The 15,686-nt window shown below is 39.9% G+C and overlaps 1 long non-coding RNA gene across 1 annotated transcript in view; it reads right to left on the minus strand.

Moving 5' to 3' along the window:
• LOC134761769 (uncharacterized) overlaps positions 1-15,686 on the minus strand; it is a 213,933-nt gene that overhangs the window by 181,926 nt on the left and 16,321 nt on the right. Inside the window, exon 2 of the long non-coding RNA XR_010140867.1 lies at positions 11,037-11,171. This is a non-coding gene — a long non-coding RNA (uncharacterized LOC134761769). The remainder of the gene's footprint in view (positions 1-11,036; positions 11,172-15,686) is intronic.

Genomic DNA, 15,686 nt, shown 5'->3' on the forward strand with positions numbered 1-15,686 from the left:
CACCTTTGCATTCATGTGGTATTTTGCAGCTTACAAAATGCTTTCAGGTCCTTTTGTCCCCTTCATTTGAACCTTACAAAAATGCTGTAATGTAGAGTGCACATCATCACTTTAAAGTTAGAGACTGTGATTATGCTCTCAGAAAGAGTAAAGATTTGGTAGTGGCTGAGTGGCTGAGGGCTAGAACCAGGCCAGGATTACCTCATTCTGCAATAATTTGCATTGACTTTATAGTTTTCAACACACTGTAGTGTTTCATTTATTTCTCCCATATGGGTAAAACAAACATCTTTCCCAATTAACAAGTAATGAAATTGACAATACAGAGAGAAAGAAATTGGCCCAAGGTCCAGAATAGCTGGAGCTAGGAGTAGAACCATATCTCCTGAATCCTCACTTGCTTTCTTCCTACTATTCTCTACTGCCACCTTCGAGATCCTAAGTCATCTATTGCAAGACTCAAAGCTGAAGTCAGACTTTAAAGTCAGACTTTAGGCCAGGCACGGTGGCTCATGCCTGTAATGCCAGCACTTTGGGAGGCCAAGGCAGGCAGATCACCTGAGGCCAGGAGTTCAAGGCCAGCTTGGCCAACAGGGTGAAACCCCGTCTCTACCAAAAATACAAAAAGTTAACCAGGTATGGTGGCAGGGGCCTGTAATCCCAGCTACTCGGGAGACTGAGGCAGGATAATCGCCTGAACCTGGGAGGCAGAGGTTGCAGTGAGCCGAGATTATACCATTGCACTCCAGCCTGGGCAACAAGAGGAAAATTCCATCTCAAAAAATAAATAAATAAATAAATACAAAAAATTAGCCAGGCATGGTGGCGTGTGACTGTAGTTCCAGCTACTTGGGAGGTTGAGGCAGGAGACTCACTTGAACCCAGGAGGCAGAGGTTGCAGTGAGCCAAGATCGCACCACTGCACTCCAGCGTAGGTGACAGAGTGAGACTCCATCAAAAAAAAAAAAAAAAGAGTCAGACTTTAAAGAAAAAATGTTGATAAGATTAGCTGGAAAGCAATAAAGAAGGGAGAGGTGGAGATTTCTAAAACTGTATCCATGAACTTAGACAATTGCCACACATCATGTTAGTCACAAATATTGAACTAAGAAAAAATGTTGGCCTATAAAATGGCAATTTATCAGAAGATTTTATATCTAGTAGCAAAACGATTTAACAGAGATAAAAATTCCAGAACTACTTCTTCACAACTGCTGAATGGTCAGTTCTGAGGTTGAGATTTGCACTTTCATAGAAGGCAAAGTGTGATGGGTAATCTCGGGCTGCACTGGACATGGAAAGAACCTTCAATGTGAAGCAAACTGCTGAGATCCATGATCACTAAGCTCTTGTAGAAACACATGTCAGAAAACCTGGTTCCAGCTCGATTCTGCTACCTGGGAGTTAATCAATTACTCTCTACATCATATTGTAAAATGATATAAATGATCATAACAGTTACTTCCTTTACGCCAAACAAACCACTTGCTTACATTCTGTCAATCATTCTTCACACAACCCCATAATGTATTATACTCATTGCCATTTTACTAAATCAATACCTAGAGAAGTTGTTATACTCAGAGGCATGGTGGTCTGATTCTAAAGGTAATTCCTTTAACCTGCCTTACTGGAAAGTAATTTGTTTTCCTTGGTAAAGTAATAAACTAGTATTCTGGTTTTACATATTTGTCTTTCATGAGTTTTGTTTGTGAATCAGTCCTCTCAAACCCAGCTGCAAGGATAATGCCAAATTTCTGACATTTCAGAGCTGAAGACTAGATCCCAAAGCACAGTAACAGTGAAACTTACGTTAAATGGCCAGGAAGCCGGTCACTGGAGACACTCCTCTAGGCCTATTTCCAGTACAAATGTTGGCAACTATCATGACACTGCCATGACTGCTTATCAACTATAGTGGGTGGGAAGATGAGGTGGGGTTCAAGTTCACTCTCAGGCTGGGTGTTAAAAACCATGTTTATCAAACAGAGACTGAAAGAGTGAAGAAAGTCAGTGCCTTGAACTTATACTCTGACTGAATATATTTGAGATCTCAAAAAAGATAGTGGCAAAGATAGAAACTGAAAGACTTCTTCACCAGAAATGGAAATTTGAACTTAGATGTGAGACAGACCCCTATTACCAAACTGTATACAGTGAAAAAATAGCTAGGACAGCTTTGGGCTGAAGTGAGGGGATGGGCTGAGAGTTTTTCGAAGGGTGATTTGTATTGATTAGAGAGAAATAGATTATAGCCAAAGCAAGGATTTTAAAATGTGGATTTTACAACAAGGCATGCTCAAATTGTTAGCAGGCTGAGGTCACCAGGCCTCATTTGCTTTCCTGATGGGGATTAGGAACCCGACCAAGTACCCAACCACTTCTCCTATTAGAGCATGTAGAAAGGAAAGTTATTTTTTTTTTTTTTTTGGTTTTTTTTTTTTGAGACCGAGTCTCGCTCTGTCGCTCAGACTGGAGTGCAGTGGTGTGATCTCAGCTCACTGCAACCTCCATTTCCCTGGTTCAAGCAATTCCCTGCCTCAGCCTCCCGAGTAGCTGGGACTATAGGCACGAACCACCATGCCCAGCTAATTTTTATATTTTTAGTAGAGACGGGGTTTCACCATGTTGGCCAGGCTGATTTCAAACTCCTGACCTCAGGTGATCTGCCCGCCTCGACCTCCCAAAGGAAAGAAAAGTTCTACACGCACAGGTTTGGGGCTAAGTAGGTGAAAGTGTGATGAGAAGAAATGTGACCAATCACAAAAGAAAGTGTGTGTGTGTGTGTGTGTTTAAAAATAATAATAATAATTTTAAAAAAACATTTACATTGGGTTAGAAGTCCTGTACTTCCTGGGAATGGGGATGGGGTGATGTATAAGCAGAAATAAAAATTAATGCTTCACTAGAGAAACACTAGTGTTTCATGTAAAAGACATTTCCTGCCTACTCCCTAAGCAAATATTTCAAACAAACAGAAAAAAAAAAAAAAAAGATGTGTTTTAATCTCCCTTGTAGAGGTAACACCCCACCCCATTTCTCTAAGACAGCTTGGCTCTAGAAAAGGTCTAACCAGTCTAACACCTTGGGCAACTGTACAATTTGACCCCATCTCTTCATGGCCTGGGGACTGGGCCTATCTGGTGAAAACAGAAAATCATGTGGGAAATGAATGGCTTAAGAAATGAACTCTCTATGGAAGGTAATTTCTAAGACTAAATACTGCATACTCTTTCAGAAAGAGAGGGCCTTCTAATGTATGCTGCTCTGGAGGAATCCACTGTGCCTCCTGCAGCATGATTTGTTAAATATTAATGAATCCACCAGCTGTAAAGAACCCCTGGAGTGGCCTAATTGCTTTTAGAACTGCTTAATTCCTATGAGTAATCCACTTCATTAATTTTGCCAAACAATACTTATTCTGTGTTCGACCTTTCATGGCTCATTTCCAAAATGCTAACGTTAAGGCAACAACACTGTTTGCAAACCACAGTCTGATAAATAAAATGCTAAAAGAAATAGCAGAAACTTTCAATTACATTCACTTCTTTGAATTGTTCTATTCAGTGCTTTAAAGACTAAAATCCCTTGGCCTAAGCTATTTGGTTTTTTGCTTGTTTGCTTGTTTGTTTGCTTTTTAGTATGACCCTATGGTAGACTAAATAATAACTCCCCCGAAGATGTCCACATCCTAATCCCGAGAACTGGATGTGGTCTTACATGGCAATAGGGACTCTGCTGATGTGCCTAAGTTAAGGATCTGGTGATAGGGAGATTGTCCTGGATTACCCAGGTGGGGCCCTGTAGTCACAAGGGTGATTATAAAAGGAATACAGGAACGTCAGGCCGAGGGGAAGGCAATGTGACGATGGAGGCAGAGACTTGGGTGATGAAAGCACTATCCGGGGAACACAGCAGCCTCTAGAAGCTGGAAGAGCCAGAAACAGATGCTGCCCTGGAGCCTCCAGAAGGAATCAGATGCCCTACTACCCTGATTTTAACCCTGTAAGACTCATTTCAAGCTTCTTACCTCCAGAACTTTGAGGCAAGAAATTTGTATTGTTTGTAGCCACTAAGTATGTGGCAAACACTTGTTGCAGCAGCAACTTTCTTGTAAATGTATGAAAGTTTGAAATATCACTGTAGACAGCCCATGAAACACCCTCAACATCTGCCTTGCTTTCCACTGCTGTTTGAGCACAGTGGTCAGTCCATTCCTCATGAATAAGCTGTCCATCGGCCTGGCTACATCTGATTGGACCCCCTATAGCTACACACACAGGCCTATGGCTATGAGGAAGCCTGGTGCAAAAAGTCCGCCTTGGAAGACACTTCAGGAAGGACAGTGACCAACCAAAGGAATCAGGTTCTCTCCCAGAGACTTTTCAGTGCAAGACATTGACAAGGCAATAAAATTATAAGGAAAAGAACAGGAAGTACAAAAAAGACAGGAAGGGAAAATGGAGAAAAAAGCTAAGGGGCCAATAGGATGGAGTCAGGAGAAGAGGGAGTAAGGGACACCAATTTCTGGGGACCAGGCTGCCACACTTCTCCACGGCTCCAGTGCCTACCATAACCCTGCACAGGGGCCCTCAAATGACTGCTGAACATTTGAACAATAGTAAAGTGCATTCCATTTCTTTATGAGACACCACTGCATTACTGCTAAGATTGGTTCTCGTGCTTCCATATTTCCCCATGCAGCCTTATAATAATCACTCCCCACCTGAGATGACCAGAGTGGGTTTTGATTTTTACAACTCTACTTTATTTTATTTTTGAGACAGAAGTTGTATTCTGTCACCCAGGCTGGAGTGGAGTGGCGTGATCTCAGCTCACTGCAACCTCCGCCTTCCGGGTTCAAGCAATTCTTCTGCCTCAGTGTCCAAAGCAGCTGGGACTACAGATGCCCACCACCACGCCCAGCTAATTTTTTGTATTTTTAATAGAGTTGGGGTTTCACCATGTTGGCCAGGATGGTCTCAAACTTCTGGCCTCAAGTGATCCTCCCACCTCAGCCTCCCAAAGTGCTGGGATTACAGGCATGAGCCACCGTGCCCGGCCTGTTTTTAACAACTTTGAAGAGCCTAACCACGATTCTCTCCTCTCTAGTCTTATCCTTATAATGCTATTTTAAAAAATCATTGGGGGCAGAGAACTTGAATAAACATTTCTCCAAAGAAGATCTACAAATGGCCAAGAAGCTCATCCAAAGATGCTCAAGGTCACTGGGGAAACGCAAATCAAAACTACGTGGAGAGACCACTTTATACCCACGAGGATGGTTATCCTCAAAAGAGCTTTGAGGAAAATGCAACAAAATTGGAACTCTCATACATTGCTGCTGGGAATGCAAAATAGTGTAGCCACCACAGAAAACAGTTTGATGGTTCCTCAGTAAGTTAAACATAGAATTACCACATGACCCAGGAATTTCACTCCTGCGTATACACCCCCAAAAATTAAATAACAGGTGTTCAAACAAAAACTTGTACACAAAAGTTCGCAGTGGCATTACTTTACGATAGCCAAAAGATGGAGATAACTAAAGCATCTGTAGATGGATGAATAGATAAACAAATTTTAGTATGTACACACAATGGAATATTATTTGCCCATAAAAAGTAAGAACTAATACATGCTACAACATAAATGAACCTAGAAAGTATTATCCTTTGTGAAAGAAGACACAAAAGGCTACATAATGTACAATCCCATTTATATGGAATATCCATAATAGGCAAATTCATCAAGACATAATGCAGATTCATGGCTGCCAGGGGTTGAGGGGGAAATGAGGAGTAACTGCTTAACGGGTGCAGGGTTTCTTTTTGGGGTAATGAAAATGTACTGGAATTAGAGAGTGGTGATGGTTGTACAACATGTTGATGTACTAAATTCTACTGAATTGTACATTTTTTAATGGTTAAAATGGTGAATTTTATACTATGTGAATTGTACCACAATAAAAAAGATGATGGGAAATATATTTCATGTGAGATCTTCGTTTATTTGCTACATGACTAATAGACAATTTATTATATAACCATTTCAACTTATGGTTAGATATCCAAAATGCTGAGCTTGCCCCAGGTGGCTTTAGGGCTTGAGTTATCCCTTTGTTAGCAAGGGTACAATCTAGGGTGTATAACACACAGATACCTGTCTGTGTTCTCAGTGTCACACTCAAAAGTTCTTTCATATGGGCCTAAAACTCATAGATTGTTTTGTAAAATGGAGTAAAAAGCCAACCAATGTTGTGTCCTGATTAATCTGATTCTGGGCTAAGCGAGAAAAACTATGAAACATTTAGAGTGATGTAAGTCTTTTATTTCAACATTTTAATGTGAGATCAAGATACCTTAAAATAAAGAAACTAACCCCTTGATAATAAGGGTTAGTCACTAAGTAGATTAAGAAGTTAATGATGACATCATTAGGGAATCATTTCTTTAAAGACAGTGACTGATACTTCAAAAGATTGTCATAGGTATTTGTCACCTAGCTCTTCAATGAAATTAAATTTCTCAGTTAAAAAAATGACAGATTGGTCCACCTTTGCTGAAAAAAGTAGAAAAGAACTCATAATTGTATTTCTTCCTTCTCAAAATATTCCAGAAGTGTTTTTATTTCCAACAGCAGGTGGCGCCGCCAACATAACTCTGAAATTTAAAAGCTGCCTGGCCATTTTCTTCAAGCCCTTTATTATATAGGAAATATGGAATAATTCACTTTTTGAATCCATTTCATGCTTGAAATACATTTTACTATTCTTGGCACTAGTTGGGTATGTTTAAGGTTCTGAAATCCTAAGAAATTTAATTCAATTAACTCATGGAAACAGCTTTTAAAACATTATCTTCATTATTAAGTAACATGGATAGGGTATTTTCTATGGGTAGGCACTTTACTGCACCCTCACATCAGCTTTCTCCTTAATCTTGATAAATTTAAAGGGTATTATTTTCATTTTAAAAAGGAGAAAACAGACAGGTAAGGTATGTTCTCTGCCCAACTCACACATCTCTGCAAGGAGTAGAACCAGGATCCAGTGAGACCTGACTCCCTCCAAGGCCCACATCCTCAACCGTATCACCCCACATCACACATAGTGCCATAGTGCCCTAGGATTCCCAGCATTTTGGAAAAACATTCAAAGACAGGTTTACTAGACGAATATCGAGGTAGATAACCTGAAACCACTGAACATGCAGGTGGCCCTCATTCGAGCCATTTAGACAGCTAAGTTCATTTAACTCCTAAGCACCAGTTGTATTCAGAATTCAGTCAAAGCTTAAAACAAGTTTGACCTTATTTCTGTTTGGGAAAAGTTAAGAGTGAAAGGTGATATTCCATTGAGTCAAACTGTCTAGGACAAAGACTTTGCACGATATTCACAAAGGCACCCTGAAACACAGAAATCATGCCAACTCCATTTACTGTGTCAAACAAAAGGAAGCTAAACTTCAGCAGCAAAGAAGGGAGAAAGAAATAGGTTATTTGCGTACTTAAAATTTGACCTTTCCATGATCAGATAGTCGTTTGCTGTTATGACACTATTCTGAGTAAACAGTTTGATATATAACGCAAAAGTTGAAGAAAAAGGAAGTAGAGCACAGCGTAAATATTCTAAATCTTTCTGATAGACACATCCTATGTAAGGATCTATAAAGGTTATCTGTTTTTAACAAATTGAACACTATATGAGAGTTTTTTCTTCTCTCTAAAAAAAAAATCGTTAGCCATCTCACAAGTAAAGATAACTGAGGACTGGTCAGAACCCATTGCTCCATTTTCTCATTCAATCATTTGATACCATCACCCTCAGGAGAAGAAGGAACACTTCAAGCACATGATGGTGGTTTTAATAAATTCAATAAGATTTTATTCCCAGGCACTTAGGATCAACCGTCATGGACTGGACTAGACCATGTTGTTTCTCTGGCATAATACAAAACCCAGAGTCCCTTTACTGGAAGCCACATCTGAACATTAGCCCTTGTCATTTTACCTTTCCCACAGCAAATCAGGACAGACCCAAGATGAGAGAAACCTCTCTCAGGCATCCCCAGGACAGAGAGGCCTTCCTAAGCTCCTAAGCATGGCAGATTCCACAGGTGACATGGGAAGGAGCATAAGGACAAAAGCAACCCCAAGAGGCCCCAACACACAAAAGCATCGCTTCCAATTTATTCATTCTTCACACTGCGCTGCCCCCTGCCCAACTCCTAGCACCACAGCCCATCAGTTTTCTTCCCTTTGATACTATTTCTGGTGTGTTGACTAAGCACAACTCATGTTGTATGCAAAACACAATTTTATTTTTTGCCTCCTGTTGCCTTTTAAAATATATCCAGTGGGAGTAATCTTTCTTTGCGGCTGGATAAACAGCATGTCCCATGCTTTTTCTGCTCATTCTTAGGTACATACATTTCTACATACATTGGAAGTTGCCAACAGACTAATTTCAAAAAATAAAACTTTCAGTACAAAATATAAATCAAAACTCCTACTTTGATTAAACAGCAAAACCTTCTCCCTTTTCTTGGCCCAGGCTGGCTTCAGGCTAAACCTACAATAGGAGAAAGGGGCACAGATGGATTATTTTGTATTTCTCCCACTTGTACTTTCCTCCCTCCTGTCTCCTTCCCTGTTTCCTAGCTGGTTTCTTCTTCCTCCTGAATGGAGTGAAGGGTTGGGTACAGGATCAGAAAGAGCAAAGCATTGAAATTAGATGAGAAATATCCTACCTGAAAAGGTACCAAAGACAGCTTGCAACTCTCTGGGTCTGGCAGAAGTAAGGATGACTCACTCTTGTAGAAATACCATTGTAGGCTCTTCACAGAAGTGCACACTGGGGATTTCTCTTGTAAAGTTTCCTTGACTCGGGCAGATGCTTCTCCATGCTGGGTGATCACTTGCAACTCCTTCCTTGACCCTTAAGTATTAGGCCTTTTCTTCCAAGTTGCTGCTCCCCTATAGGCAGCACTCTTTGGATACAAATGTCCCTGCTGTAGGAGGGCAGGTCCTTGGGTGGCCTTTTTCGACCCAGCTCTCCCCTCTCCAACTTGTAGTTCTCAGAATTACTGTAGAATTTGTGCAGAATGCATTACCATAAGAAAAAAAGAAACAGGCTAGAATAGCCGGAGCTATGTTCCTTCTAGAACAGGATATTCTGCAATACTTGAGCTTAGGGAGCAAATGATACCCAAGGTGCAAAATACAAGATGATGTGCTTTGGGGGTCCCTTGACTGCAGTACAATATGGGACACACACAGACAAGACTCTATCCACACTGGAGAGCTTTCCTGAGCCCTGGGGGACCAGCTCGCCATAGATCCTAGACTATGTGTTTTTGCTATCAGTGAATAATAAATTTGCTTTGCCTGACTTGTTGTGAAAGTTCTGTATCTCACTGTCTTCATGCAAATAGTAGAAAACCTTTGCATCTGCCAGTACATTCCACACCTAGACCACAAGAAACAACCATGCATTCCTCATCACTTGTGATAAACCCTGGGGTAAGCAACTCTCCTAGCTTCACAGTCAGCACTGAAAGCCCATCTAAATACTTTCTACTCGTGAAGATACTAGCGTTCTAGTGTTGCAGAACAGGTTCTGGACCATTTTGTACCTGCAGGGTAGGGTGTATGTTACATCACACATTTTGTGACAATGCTTTAACCAGTTCCATAATTCCCCGTAGTAAGTAGTTATGGCTTCCTGGACATTGTTGAAGTAACATATTGAAGACTGAAGCCACTGTGGTTTGCAGGCCCTTACGATTTTTATTTACTTCATAACACGTACCAGCATCTTGTAATAGAGGGCACGTCTTAATTTCAGGTCAAATAATAGTCACTAAAGTCTACATAAGCTAAATACTTTATAATACTTTTTGCAGATCTTCTTCCTCAATAATTTAACCCTCTAACAATCAGAATCTTAAAATAGGGACTTTGAGAATTGTTGTACCTCAAAAATATCTTCTGGTGATCATAGAATGCTTAAAATGCTAACATAAATAGTGCAAGCCAATGAACACTTGAAAATAGCCAAGTGAGTCTAAGCACACCAGGTCTCTTGATGACCCACACAGTGCTCAGAGCCAGAGGGCTCCTCCCTGACATCTGACACCAACAGAGGTTGTGATCAGGGAGCAAGGTCCGCACAGTTATGAAACAGAGGAGTGATTGCATTCATGTAGCATATTTACCATCACGGATCTAGATGCAGGGTATTGAGCCACATATACACAATGGCAGGGAATCTGTCATCCTAAAATATTAGGAAGAGGAAATTGAAGATTAAAAGAAAGACTGTATTTTTGCTTGTTGCCATTTTTACAAGAAATCTTAGTTTTTCACAGTCTTTCATCTATAAACTTAAAGGAGCTTGGACTTGGAGAAATCTACTATCAAGTGATAAATAAAATCCTGTTATTTGTAGAAACATGGATGGAACTGAAGGACACTGTATTAAGCGAAATGAGCCAGGCACAGAAAGGCAAGCAAATGTCGTATGTTCTCATTCATATGAGAGAGCTGAAAGAGCTGATCTCATAGAAGCAGAGAGTAGAATGATGGTTACCAGAATCTGGGAAGGGAACTGGGGAGGCAGAGGATAAAGAGGGGCTGGTTAATAGGTACAGAAATATAGTTAAAGAGAATGAATAAGATCTAGGGTTCTGTAGCATAGTAGGGTAGCTAATAATAACATTGTATATTTCAAAATAACTAGAAGAGTGAAATTGGCATGTTCCTAAAACAACAAAATGATTAATGTTTGAGCTGATGTATATCCCAATTACTCTGATTGATCATTACACATTGTATGCTAGTATCAAAATAACACATGTACCCCCCATAAATACATACAACTCTTCTGTATCCATAAAAATTATTTAAAAATGTTTTAAAATAAATAAATCTTTTAAAAAATAAATAAAAGAGGGGGAAGCAGAGCAAGATGGCTGAATACAACTATCGACACAGGGAAATGCATCCTAAGAACCAAAAATCAGGTGAGCACTCACGGTAGCTGGTTTTAACTTCATATCACTGAAACAGGCACTGAAGAAGCAGATAAAACAATCCTGAATCTCAGATGCGACCCCTTCCTCTTCTTCAGTAGCAACAGCAGCAGTGTGGTGCGGAGAGCTCTCTGGGAGCTGGGGGAAGAGAACACAGCAATTGTGAGGCACTGAACTCCGTGCTGTCCGTCAGAGCAGAAAGAAAAAACAGACCAAACTCAGCTGACACCCACAGAGGGAGCATTTAAACCAGTCCTAACCAGAAGGGAATTGCTCACCCCAGGGGTCCAAACTTGAGTGCTGGCAAACCTCACCACTGAGGATCAAGGTGTGCTTGGTGTCTAAGTAAACTTGAAAGGCAGTCTAGGCCATAAGGACTGCAACTCTTAGGAGAGTCCTAGGCTGAACTAGGCCCAGAGACTACAGACTGTGGGAGCACGCGACATACTGAGACACCAGCTGGGTCAGCCAAGGAAGTGTTGGCATCGTAGCCCTCCCAACCCTAGACTGCACAGCTCAAAGCTCCAAAAGAGACCCCTTCCTTCCACTTGAGGAAAGGAGAAGGAAGACTGAAGATGACTTTGCCTTGCATCTTAGATACCAGCTTAGCCACAACAGGATAGGATACTGATCAGAGTCGTGAGACCCCCTTTCCAGGGGTCTCATACCCTAGGACAGAAGGGAACCCACTGCCTTGTAGGAAAGGACTTAGTGCTACCAACATTCATCACCTGCTAACTGAAGAGCCCTTGGGCCCTGAATAACCAACAGCGATACCTAGATAGTACATCAACTGCCACGGGTGAGCCTCTGGGACTTGCTGGCTTCATGTGAGACTCAGCACATTACCAGCTGTGGAGTTATGGGGCAAAACTCCCCCTGCTTGAGAAAAGCAGAGGGAAAAGCTAATGGGACTTTGTGTTACACGTTAGGTATCAATACCACCACAAGGGGGCAGAGCACCAAGTGGGATCTTGGGGTCCCCAATTCCAGGACTTGACTCTTGGATGGCATTTTTGAACCTGCCCTGGGTCAGAGGGGAGCCCATTGCCCTGAAGGGTGAGGCCAAGGCCATCCTTAAGTCACAAGCTGACTTAAGAGCCCTTGGGCATTAAGGTAACAGTGGTGGTAGTCTGGCAGTACTCCTCATGGCCTAGGGTGGTAGTGCTATGGGCTAAGACTCCTTTGCCTTTGGAAAGGGAAGGGAAGAGAGGGAAGGACCCCATCTTGTGGTTTAAGTGCCAGCTCACCCACAATACAATAAACCACCAGGTAGACTTCTAAGGTTTTTGACTCTAGTCCCTGACTTGCGGCACTTCTGGACCCACCCAGGGCCTGAGGGACCTCGCCACCCTGGAGGGAAGGACACAGTCCTGGCTGACTTTGCCACTTGCTGACTGTAGAGCCCCAGGGCCTTGAACAAACCTGGACAGTAGACAGGGAGTGGTTAGAGCAGGCCTTGGGTAAGACCCAGCACAGTCATAGTGGTAGTGGCCACAGTGGTGCTTGTGTCACTCCACCCCTAGCTTTAGATGGCTCACAATAGAGAGAGAAACTCTGTATCTTTAAGAGAAAGTAAGGGAAGAGAACGAGAGTTCCTGCCTGGTAATCCAGAGAATTCTCCTAATTCTTATCTGAGACCATTAAGGTGGCATCACTACAAGTCTGCAAGAACCACAGTGTTACCGGGTTCTTTCAAATATCTGAAAGCCTTCTCAGGAAGGATGGCTACAAATAAGCCCAGACAGTGAAGACTAAAATAAACACCTAATTCTTCAATGCCCAGACACTGAAGAACATCTACTGGCATCAACACTATTCAGGAAAACATGACCTCACCAAATGAACTAAATAAGATGCCAGGAACTAACCTTGGAGAAACAGAGATATGTGAACTTTCAGACAGAGAATTCAAAGTAACTGTGTTGAGGAATTCAAAGAAATTCAAGATAACAAAGAGAAGAAATTCAGAATTCTATCAGATAAACTTAACAAAGAGATTGAAATAATTAAAAAGAATCAAGCAGAAATTCTGGAGCTGAAAAATCCTACTGACATACTGAAGAAGGCATCAGAGTCCCTTAATAGCAGAATGGATCAAGCAGAAGAAAGAATTAATGACCTTGAAGACAAACTATTTGAAAATACCCAGTCAGAGGAGACATGAGAAAAATGAATAAAAAACATAAAACATGCCTACAGGATTTAGAAAATACCCTCAAAAGAGCAAATCTAAGAGTTATTGGCCTTAAGGCAGAGAAAAAGACAGGGGTAGAAAGTTTATTCAAAGGAATAAGAACAGAGAACTTCCCAAACCTAGAAAAAGATATCAATATCCAAGTACAAGGTTATAGAACACCAAGCAGATTTAACCCAAGGAAGACTACCTCAATGCATTTAATAATCAAACTCCCAAAGGACAAGGATAAATAAAGGATCCTAAAAGCAGCAAGAGAAAAGAAACAAATAACATACAACAGAGCTCCAATACGTCTGGCAGCTGATTTTTCAATGGAAACCTTATTTACTAAAGACTTTCAGGAGAGAGTAGCATGACATATTTAAAGTGCTGAAGGAAAAAAATTTTTTACCCTAGAATAGTTATCCAGCAAACATAGCCTTCAAACATAAAGGAGAAACACTTTCCCAGAGTAACAAAAGCTAAGGGGTTTCATCAATACCAAACCCGTCCTAAAAGAAATGCTAAAGGGAGTACTTCAATCAGTAAGAAAAGGAAATCAATTGACAAGAATAACCTGAAGGTACAAAACGTACTGGTAATAATAAGTGCACAGAAAAACACAGAATATTATAACATTATAACTGTGTTGTGAAAACTACTCTTTCTAACACTCCTAAGTAGAAAGACTGAACAATAAACCAATCAGAAATAATAATTACAGCAACTTTTCAAGACACAGTACAATAAGGTATAAATAGAAACAACTAAATGTTAAAAAAAAAAGTGGGGGGATATAGTTAAGGTGAGTTTTTATAGTTTTCCTGTTGCTTGTTTATGCAAGCAGTATTAAGCTGTTATCAGGTTAAAATAATGGGTTATTATTTGCAAGCCTCATGGTAATCTCAAACCAAAAAACATACAATGGATACACAAAAAATAAAAAACAAGAAACTAAATCATATCACCAAAGAAAATCATTTTTACTAGAGGAAGACAGGAAAGAAAGAAGGAAGAGAAGACCACAAAACAACCAGAAAACAAATAACAAAATAGCAGTAGTAAGTCCTTACTTATCAATGATAACATTGAATGCAAATGGGCTAAACTCTGTAATCAAAAGACATAGACTGGCTGAATGGATGAAAAAACAAGACTCATTGCTCTGTTGCCTACAAGAAACAGAGTTTACCTATAAAGACACAAATAGACTGAAAATAAAGGGATAGAAAAAGATACTTCATGCCAAAGGAAAGCAAAAAAGAGCAGGAGTTGCTATATTTATATCAGAGAAAATAGATTTCAAAACAAAAAGTATAAGAAGAAGGGGTCACTATATAATGATAAATGAGTCAATTCAGCAAGAGGATATAACAATTTTAAATACATATGCACCCACCACTGGAGCACACAGATATATAAAGGAAATATTATTACAGCTAAAGAGAGAGATAGGCCTCAATACAATAATAGCAAGAGACTTCAACAGTACACTTTCAGCATTGAACAGAACTTCCAGACAAAAAATCTACAAAGAAACATCAGTCTTAACCTGCACTACAGACCAAATGAATCTCAGCTATTTACAGAATATTTCATCCAAGAGCTGAAGAATATATTCTTTTTCTCAACACATGGATCATTCTCAAGGATAGACCACATGTTAGGTCACAAAATAGGCCTTATAACATTTGAAAAATTGAAATACTATCAAGTACATTCTCTGACCACAATGGAATAAAACTAGAAATTAATAACAAGAGGAATTTTAGAAACTATGCAAATACATGGAAATTAAACAACATGCTCCTGAATGACCAGTGGGTCGATAAAAAAATTAAGAAAGAAATTGAAAAATTTCTTGAAACAAATGACAATGGAAACCAAACATACCAAAACCTGTGGGATACAGCAAAAAACAGTACCAAGAGGGAAGTTCATAGCAGTAAGTTCCTACATCAAAAAAAGAGGAAAAACTTCAAATAAACAACCTAACAATGCATCTTAAGGAACTAGAAAAGCAAAAGCAAACAAAACTCAAAATTAGTAGAACAAAAGTAATAATAAAGATCAGAGCAGAAATAAATGAAATTGAAAAAAACAACACAAAAGATCAATGAAACAAAAAGTTGGTTTTCTGAAAAGTTAAACAAAATTGACAAACATTTAGTCACACTAAATAAAAAAAAAGAGATCTAAATAGATAAAATCAGAAATGAAAAAGGAGACATTACAGCTGATATTGAGGAAATTCAAAGGATCATTGGTGGTTACTATGAGCAACCAATTGTGAAAGACAAACATTGTATGTTATCATTTATATATGGGATCTAAAAATCACAACAATTGAACTCATGAACTTAAAGAGCTGTTTATCTTAACTGTTTCTACCATGAAGACATGGGTAAATTTAGCATAGTTTGACAGATGAATAAGACCTAGTATTTGATAGCACAACAGGGTGACTATAGTCA

The sequence above is a fragment of the Pongo abelii genome, chromosome 6 (genome assembly GCF_028885655.2).
Source record: "Pongo abelii isolate AG06213 chromosome 6, NHGRI_mPonAbe1-v2.0_pri, whole genome shotgun sequence".
Lineage (NCBI taxonomy): Eukaryota > Metazoa > Chordata > Mammalia > Primates > Hominidae > Pongo > Pongo abelii.